Here is a 9807-nt window from a genome sequence, read left to right as displayed (position 1 = left end):
ATAGCATGTCTGCATACTGGGTCGGAAGTGACAGCACTTTCGACGTCTTTATACGAAAAACTGGTGTAAAGCGGTAGTAAATTAGCTGAGATGCCCGTAAAAGGAATCTCACTAGTTCCCGCTTTTGGTGCGAAAAGAAAGAAGGTAGAGAAAAATGTCTTGGTGTCGTTAAGCGACGGTAGAAGTTCCTTCCAGGTGAATTCAGTTGGCATCTGTGGTTTGCAACTCGATTTTATAATCAGGAATGAGAAACTCTCAAGTAGAGCGGTGACCATGGATCGGACCACTAAAACCGTGGTAAGTTTGTTCGCAGATTCGATTGTGTGGGGTGCAGAGGGCACGAAGGGCATATTTAGTTCATTAAAACGTAAGGAGATGGGGCCCAGGAGCCAGGAGATGATTTATTAGAGGGAACGTGGGTTCCAGATGACGTCAGTTAGCCGTCCGCCAGCCGTGATGAGAATTCCACGCACACAGCTGACTAAAGTGAATCTGATGGCCATGACGCGACTGGTTGTGGTTCAGAGACCCTCGCACTTGTACTAGGATTTAGAGGGCCCGAGGCCGTAAGTGAGTACGCTCCCGTGGTACCCCAAGCCACCCATGCGATTACTGATGACACGCTCTAAAAGACACATGATCATATGCAGAGCGAGACCTCAGTCAAATTCCGTGACGATGAGTGCGCCGATAAAATGAAAATGTAGAAAATGAAGTCCCTACAGCAGCAGAGAAGCTCATGTGGAGTGCAGAATGCCAAAGCGAGTGCAGAGTGGCAGAGGAGCGCTGTGAAGTCCGCCACAGAAGTACTAATGCCCGCTCACGAGCAGTAGAAGACTCTGCTGTTCCCTGCACGGTCGCAAAATCTGCAAAAGTAGGACGGTTTTGGTAGGACTGCAGGTGGTTTCATTCGTCGAAATGGCGGGATAAGTTGATTACGTCTCTCTCAGACACAAGGGACACAGTATATGACGCGCTGTGGACAGACGATCAGCCACAAGTGTGCGTGGATGACACTGAGGTTGATCCGGCTGGAATACTTAGAAAAAGTATTCAAGCTAACCCATGGTTGAACCCGCAACAGAGACAGGACGTGCAGAAAACAATAATCGAAATCAAGGATACATTCTCATTTCTACCAGGAAGATTTCGGGTGATGGTGAACAAGTTTAGAGCCTATCCAGGACATGCGCCAGTTCTCGGGAAATTTTCGCTATCAACCTTTGACATTACAGCCAGTTTCAATCAAGTTGAGCTCGATCCATCCTGCCGAAAATACGCTGCCTCCTTATTCGAAGGGGAACAATACGTGTACAACCTAATACCATTCGGGCTTAAGGCCTAATGTGTTTTTTTGTGAGGAACTGAACGGTATAACCACTCCAAGGATGAGGGAATATTGTGGGCCTACATCGACGACATATTTGTCGCGTCTGCATCTTTTGAAGAACGCTTGTGTCACATAAAGCAGCTGCTAGAGGTACTCCAGAGATGAGGCGCGACCCTCAGGTCTAACAAAGGGAACCTGTGCACAAACCGGGTGACATATCTCGAGTTTGAGATCTCACTAGAAGGTATCCGTCCAGTAAAGTGCAAATTGGTGGGAATCATGAAAATGTAACGGCCATCCAGCGTGCGAGAATTAAGACAGTTCTTGGGGCTGATTTCATCTTACAGGGGCCACATTGTCAACTTCTCGCAAATGTTGAGTCCTCTACACGCGCTATTGAAGAAGGGCAAAAAGTGGAGCTGGGGCAACGACGAGGAAAATGCCTTTGGCAAGGTTAAGATTGCGTTTCATGACAGTATTTATTTGGCGCATATCGACTTCACAGCACATTACTAACTCTTCACAGACGCATGTGCACAAGGCATTGGGGGATGCCTACAACAGGAAGACAAGGATGGGAACGTGCACATTGTCGCCACATGTAACAGGAAGCCACTGGATACAGAGACACAGTATTTCACTACAGAATTAGAAATGCTAGTCTATGCGACAAAACAGTTTAGGAACTACCTGCTTGACCGAAAAACTCGTATATATACAGATCACCACGCTCTGACGTTCCTAAGAACTGTAAGATACACGAATAACAGAGTTATGCGTTGGGGTGTGGCGTTTTAGGAGCTCGAATTGGAAATCGCTTATTACCGGGGTAAACACAACAGATTTTTCGACCGGTTAATCAGAAATTCTTCGCGGGAGCACGACGACAAAGGAAACGTCGCGCGAGACGATACTGAAGTTATGATGGCGATGTTGCAACAGAGGGACCAGGTGTGGATCCGACAATACAGAAGAGAGTTAGCAGCAGCACAAGACCAACAGCCAGAAATCCGGAGAGTAAAGTACTTTATGATGTACGGCGTTGGTGGAGAGGATGTAAGAATTAGAAATACTGCTCCATTGCACACGATCGAGTGTAGCGTATCTTTCCGGTGGAATGTGAAAGGACAAAGATGGAAAATTAGGCTCCCTGGCGCACTTTTAGAGGATTTAATCGAACGCTATCACCAGCACCTTGGCCATTGCGGGACGACGAAGCTGTATGCGACAATCGCCAAGGAGTGGGAACATGCCATTCTCAGACGGAAAGTAACGGAGATAGTTCGGAAATGCGACATGTGCCAGCGTATAAGACATCCAAACGCAATTGTGCGACGTGAAATGCGTACAATCACACCGAAAGCACCGAATTACATGTTGTGTGTTTGTCATTTCGGCCCTCTGCCAAAGGCACAGTTTGGGTGGCAGTCTATTTTCGTTGTGGTTGACGCATTCACTAAGCACATCAGGCTTTATGCAACAAACCGTAATACAAAGCAAAGCTGTATAAAAATTTTAAAAGAACATTATGTGTGCGCATGTGGGAGGCCAAAGAGAATACTCTCAGAACGTGCTACAATTATCACATCTCTGAGATGGAAGGTAGGGTTAGAAAAGGAAAGGGTCAAAGTGACGTTCTCCTCAATTAGAAACCCTCCATGAAACCTTGCTGAACGATACATGCGCCAGCTGGGAGTGTTCTTTAGGATATGGATTCCTTACAGACACAATGCCTGGGTACAGGACCTACGGACGATACAGAGATTCCACAACGAAGCCATGCTTTGCAGTACAGGATACAGACATGGCCTCCGCAATTTATGATGACGAGCGCGAGGTGGGGATTTTTAACGCCCGCGGCCTGAGAGCGTACGTGACACAATAGAGCATTGTACAGCAATAGTGGTATAGAAAATTGTTGATGTCTATTAACAGCACGCTGCATTTTGTGAATAGGTTTTCTGTTGTAGTATGTAGTACTTATTTATTGTTTCCCATAGACAGTCATTTTACGTGTACCTGAAACGTGGGACACTTGGTGTGAATATGGAGAGATGATATGACGGTAACATGCGTGTGTACCTGGGTTCCGTGCGCCGCCCCGACACGCAGCACAAGGCAGAGAGGAACCGCGTATTCGACAGCATGATCCTTCCAATAGCGCACGAATATCAGGCAGCTCACGCAAGCGCATTGTCATTTCCATATCTTTCAATGTTTGTTTGTTTGCTGTATGTATTTAATTGTAATGGAGTGCGATCAATCCATGTTTTGTTGTATTACCACTCGAGGTGTTCAGTGTAATGACTCTAGCGTGCAAGGTGAAAACCAGAGGCGCACCAATATTTAATGAGATTTCTGTTGGAGCATACAGAGTCATACCAGAGGTACCTTGCAGTTGATGGAGAAGACATTTTGCCTTCGCAAAGTAGAGTATGAAACGTTGATTGAATCGTGTTAGGATTATTTTACATGTTAAAACTTAAGGGGTGGGTGCATTATAGCGATTGTACTATGTAAGATGCACAAAAGAACTGTTTTTAGATTATTGACATGTTAAGCATCGGCACGGCTTGCACAGCTGAAACTACTGAATTTAGTAAAAAAATGTTTTCGCATTCTTGAGTTATGGGTGTACGAAGTTAGGTACATGAACAATTTTGTTTGTTAACATTCGATTCCGTCCGCGCGGCTCGCACAGTTGGCACTGTGCGACCCAGGAAATGAGAAGGAGGCCTCTCAAAAGTCAATGATGCGTGGAACAAGGAAAGGTACAAATCTTATATTTGTACGTCTTGTAAGGTAAGAAACCATGAGCACGGTTGACGAAAACGTGAAAGGGCTACCCGTCCAATTCTATCCGGCGTATTCTTGTCAGTCCAATGAAGTGTGTCATCGGAAAATTAATTGTTTTGTGTGACCAAATGTTTGAACTGACATCCGTTCTGTATCGATTTTATAAAATGTTCAAATGTTTGTGAAATCTTATGGGACTGAACTGCTAAGGTCATCAGTCCTTAAGCTTAAACACTACTTAACCTAAATTATCCTAAGGACAAACACACACACACCCATGCCCAAGGGAGGAGTCAAACCTCCGCCGGGACCAGCCGCACAGTCCATGACTGCAGCGCCTAAGACCGCTCGGGTAATCCCACGCGGCATCGATTTTATTGTGCTCTTCGATGAACAATACCACTTAAGGTCAATTCTTACGTCACTTGCCTTAATTATGTCTTTTGTATTTTCCATTTTGGCATTTCTGACGACTCGTCATTTCATGTCCGACATGTTTTAAGCCGACACTCAGTACAGATTAGAGAAAAGCAATTAGGAAAGAAATCTCTCCGACTCTCAGAGAACACTTGGTTGGATGGACAAATGGAAAATCATTTGTAATCGATATGAAAAGGAATAAAAAGGAAGAAAGGCGCGCTTTCAAATACATTTCAAGTAACATTTTCATCACTCTTAGTTGTTGCCTAGATAATTAAGTCAGCAACAGCTTTGTATGTTAGACACACAGAATACATTTATGAAGTTTTCCCAAGGTGCTGACGTTCCATGAGACTTGGAGATTGGAGCCATCTGGAATACCGACATTTTGTGTAATACGCAGGATAAGATTTTGCACTGTATTAAGATTTTTAAAAAAATTCTTATAGGAGGTAAACCTAAAATTATCTGCTTCAATAATGAGATAAATATATCCACTACAGACACGAAGGCTATGTAGGCAGGTAACATAGAGATTCAGAAGTGAAAATTATTCAGCGGCTATGCATCATTCATCATACAGACCACGGTTAATGTTAAATAGCTCTAGTACAATGTGACACGTGAATAGGGTCAGTTAGCTCAAATACAAATTTTAAAGCTGTTTGTGGAATTAATTATAATAATTTTATGTCCAGTTAATCGCATTTACACCATTCAGTTTAGATACACAGAAAAGTTATATACGATATAGATATAAATAACAAATATGAGAGATAAAATGGGATTTTATTTGAAAATTAAAATTGGTTTGAGAAATACGCAGAGTAATGAAGGTCGTATACACATGATAATAATGTCTTATGTCACAGTATGATGTACATATTCTTAAACTCATACAAGAGATGGAATATTAACAAATATATTCTCTTTTCGAGTAGTTTCCATAATTATGTGAACTATGTATACAAATTTTATAGCCTTTCCACATTAGTATTTAACTCTAACTTCATGGTTCCATAAACATTCTCTGAAAATTATCTTTCATCACCATTTTAACATCCTTATACTGGCTATGCTTGTGTAAGAACTCTACAAGGTGCTAACTCCTAAAGTGCCAGCAAATAGTAACTTTCTAAGTGAGTGCTATTTCTCCAAGCGTGAACAGTACCCTGGTCTCAGAAGAAACTTGATGGTTTTATTTAAAAAGCGTTCTAAGGATAAGCATTCTCAACTTCAAGATTTCTTGTGCTTACGATATAGCGCGAATCTTTAACTAGGTCATGCTGTTTTTGCGGCTACTGCTTGGTTCGCACGTTATGTGCATTAATTCGCTAATTACGTGGTTGAGGAAACAGCAACCGAAGCATATGGGCGGCAGTGCAAAATGAGGATAGAAGCTGGAGAAACCAGTGCCACAGGTATAAATTTGAGCAGAACGCAGTGGAGCCAGAATTATAGCATTACTATAATTGCGTTGTTGGAACTCAGGAGAGGAAGGAGAAGCCCGAGGGAGCTATCGAGCGAACGTCGTGGAGAACTCGTGCGTAGGCAGCGTGCAGTGGGCCGCGACTTGCAAACAAGCGCAGGCCGCTGGCGGTAGCCTCTTGGGGAGAGCGAATCGCAGTTAAATGGGGCACGGCGGAATGAGTCTGGCAGGCGAAGGCAGCGTACAGGAATTTCTACTGTTGTGACACAGACGGTCGTCTGCTGGGTGGGCAGAAACTTCTGAAGCTTCTACGTGCGCTTTGTGCAATTGAGAGATATACAGGGAGATTGTTTGGAGGTAGATGTGAGAGGTGTCTCTTATAATGTCCTATGTTCGTAACAGAGAAGTGATATGTTGATACAGATTTAATAGATGTTATGTCACGGCTGTCCTGTATGACACTTCTTGCCCCATATCTGATGGTAGCGTACTAAAGCTGCTCTTCATTAGCTGGCGAACAACATATGTTAAAAATTCGCAGTTCCTCCCATTATGATACCGGATTCACCCTGACTGCGCGAAAATTGCCAGATGCATTCTTTTGTAGTACCATGGGCTACTCATTTCGTTATAATCCAATTATGTACTGCTGCCACTTAAACAATTATTTCGATGTTGTTGCACTGTTTACTTCTTCAATTCCTGCAACTGTTATTGGTAGCTGTATATTTCATAGCCCGAAGTATCTGTATCAGTAAAATTCTAGAGAAGCAACAGTATAATTGTCGATATTAACAAACACAATTACGTAATTTGCGACAATGCAGGTGTTTGGAAGACAGGAGGAAACAGTACACACAAAAAGAACATACATTATCTTTAATAAAGTGATTGTGAACTAGTGAAAAAATAATAAAAAAGTGTAGCGAGATGAATCAATTTTGCTCTTTGGGAGATAGGTGTGCTGTCTTTATCGACTACAAATGGCATTGTACAATATTTCCAAATACGCAACAAAATAATTTCTTCATGTCTCGTAAGATATGTTTTGTCCCTCAATATCAGACTCCAAGATTCCTGTTTATGAAGCAGAAAAGAGGATTGTACAAAAAAATACCATGCGCAAGTAAATTCGTTGTAATACTGATCGTTGTGCCACACCGAATTTCTTTAATCCGATGTATGAATCGTATCTGGCTCATGGTGTTTCTCTGATGGGAATCCAAGGGCTTTATAAGTTATGTATTCCGAGTGAGTTGCTTGTGTCTTGAATTCATACAGTGATGAAAAATAATATCAACCCTTCAAGCCCAACACACAATAACACCAATATTCATCACACATATTTATCAGTACTGCCTCTCACTTAATGATTTCATGAAAAAAGGACAACGATGTAAACAAACAAAATAAATGTATTCACATAGAAATTATCTCAGTTGTTCACAATGGTCCTGGTAACTTTTACAGATCTCCTTCGAACTGTCTGCGGATGCTTCTTTTATAATGTACTGGATGATTAACGCGTCATGGGAGGGTCGGCGGAGATGTGATATAAACATATCAGCACTGCTTCTGTGAAGTTTGCATGATCTGCTGAAAATTGAGTTGGTAACTTGTGTTAGCATGATTGGGTATTGGTGGTATGCAGTGATCATTGAGATCGGCGAATCACTGAATACGACAGTTATATTATTAAATTATCAATTATACTATTATAATTATATTATCATAGTCATATTATTAACTAATTAATTAATTAATGGTATAATTTTAAGGAAAAGAGCAGTGAATGAAGGGTAGGCTTGTCTCGATAACCCTGACAACAATTAATCTTCTAATTAAATTAATAAATGTTTAAGACTGACATCTCCTATTAGTTTAAATTGAATGGATGGGTATTGAGATAATTGGGCCTAATATCAATTTATATTAATATAACCAAACCTTTATAGAAAATAACTATTTTCTGGCTTTGATGTCTACCTTGTCACTTCGATAGATCACCTGCACACTATAACTGGCTTATTTTTCCATTGAATATCATCGAAGAATTTTGTATATTCGTCTACAAGATAATACTGCCCCGTAGTTGTCGTGACACAATGGATTTAAACATTTCAATTTGGAATAACTTTTACATGACCGGAGGTTTCCATTGCACTTGGAAGAGACTTCAATTTTTTCTCCAGTCATCATCCCTAGGTAGTCCGAACAAATCAGGAACATGACTTCTCCATACCCAGATAACTGAATATGATGGTGTTAATACCTCTTAAAGTACTTGTTATTTCCTGGCACAATCGCATTTATGTTACTCTATTATTGGCTTCAACACTACCTGGCCACCATGACCGATGACCAGGTTAAAATCTTTAAAAAAACAATAGAAATGGCAAACCAGTTCAGAATTCGAGCACAGTACACACAAAGCCAAAATAATTTACTTTGTAACTTCAGATAGGTCTTGCGAATTCGAGATATGAAAGAAAGTATGTTTTCAGTACATACAGTAACCCATCTTGCTTGTTTGTAATCGTTAAAGACTAATCGAATAAGCCCCAAATGTTTTATTTCATAGTCATTACTATTTTGTTACGGAGAGCACTGTGTTTGTCACTGGTTAATGGACTAACTGAGAGAGATATCCGAAATTTGAAACAAACAGCAGACCGTCAAAATATAGCAACAATGGGTGATCCTTAGCGTGGTTAATTCTACTGTGCTGTTCATTGATCTGAAGAGAACGATTAAATAAGATTGTAACAAGTAACAGCAAAATATAAATATTATAATGACTGTAAATAATAATTATATTGAGAAATATAGTAATCACGGTCGACTCAGTAGAGTATGAATGTTGTACTTCTTAAAAATAGTTTTAATACTGGTTTCGCTAATTTACATATCCTCCAATATCAGACTCAGGGACAGCCATTACCGCATCAGATGCATTTTTTTATGTTTTCTTTCCTTATGTATGTTCATCTGAAACTTTCCACCTCGAAGCTAAATTGAAGGAGACATAAATACATTTTCTGTTTACAGTGTCTATAAACCTCCACGAAACATCCACGCAACCTTAATGCGTGTCGTTAGGACCTTGTAACCAAAGCTGCTTATGTGATACTCCACTGTGTTGAGACCTTAGTCTTTAAATCCACTGGCCACGACTAACATATGTGGTTCAGTTTGGTATGTTCTATGGAACAATTCACTTCACGGTACGTTTCTCTAAGCAGATGCGAATACTTTTAATAAGCCTTGGCCTCAAGATCTCCTTCTTATTCGTACTTTGCAGTTTTAATGACGCACTTTGCGGGGAACTAGAATTGCTACCAATGGCAGATGCTTCGCCGGTAGTATTTTGTCTCATAATAACTCGACAAACCCATCTCGTGGACAAGCAATTGTTATTAAATTTCCTTGGGCTCTCATGACGCTCATGAGTCAGTGGTCACGTCGGTAGTCGCTATGGTCGCTTGGTATAGCTGGAATCACAGCTTTTTCTTGCTTTTATAGTCCATGTTTCGTTTTTTAATTCTTGCGCTTCATAAAAGAGGTTATCATCATATTTGTTTTCCTGAACATACCTTGATTTATGAATTTTTATTTTCCGCGATGCTTAGAATGAGTTGTAGTACCAACGAAGTGTTTCAAAATGCTCCTTTTGGATCAGCCCTCCACCCTAGTATCTGGTAATGTCCTTCAGTGTAATTATTTACCCTAAAATATGACGGATCGACGTCAAGCTGTGATGATACAGGTAAACCTGTCCTATGGCCAAGTGGTTCTCTTTATGTTAGTATAAGCTCCCCTGAGTATTGTGGAA

The sequence above is a fragment of the Schistocerca americana genome, chromosome X (genome assembly GCF_021461395.2).
Source record: "Schistocerca americana isolate TAMUIC-IGC-003095 chromosome X, iqSchAmer2.1, whole genome shotgun sequence".
Classification (NCBI taxonomy): domain Eukaryota; kingdom Metazoa; phylum Arthropoda; class Insecta; order Orthoptera; family Acrididae; genus Schistocerca; species Schistocerca americana.
The sequence above is the reverse complement of the archived record's forward strand: the minus strand, read 5'-3'. Positions refer to the sequence as shown.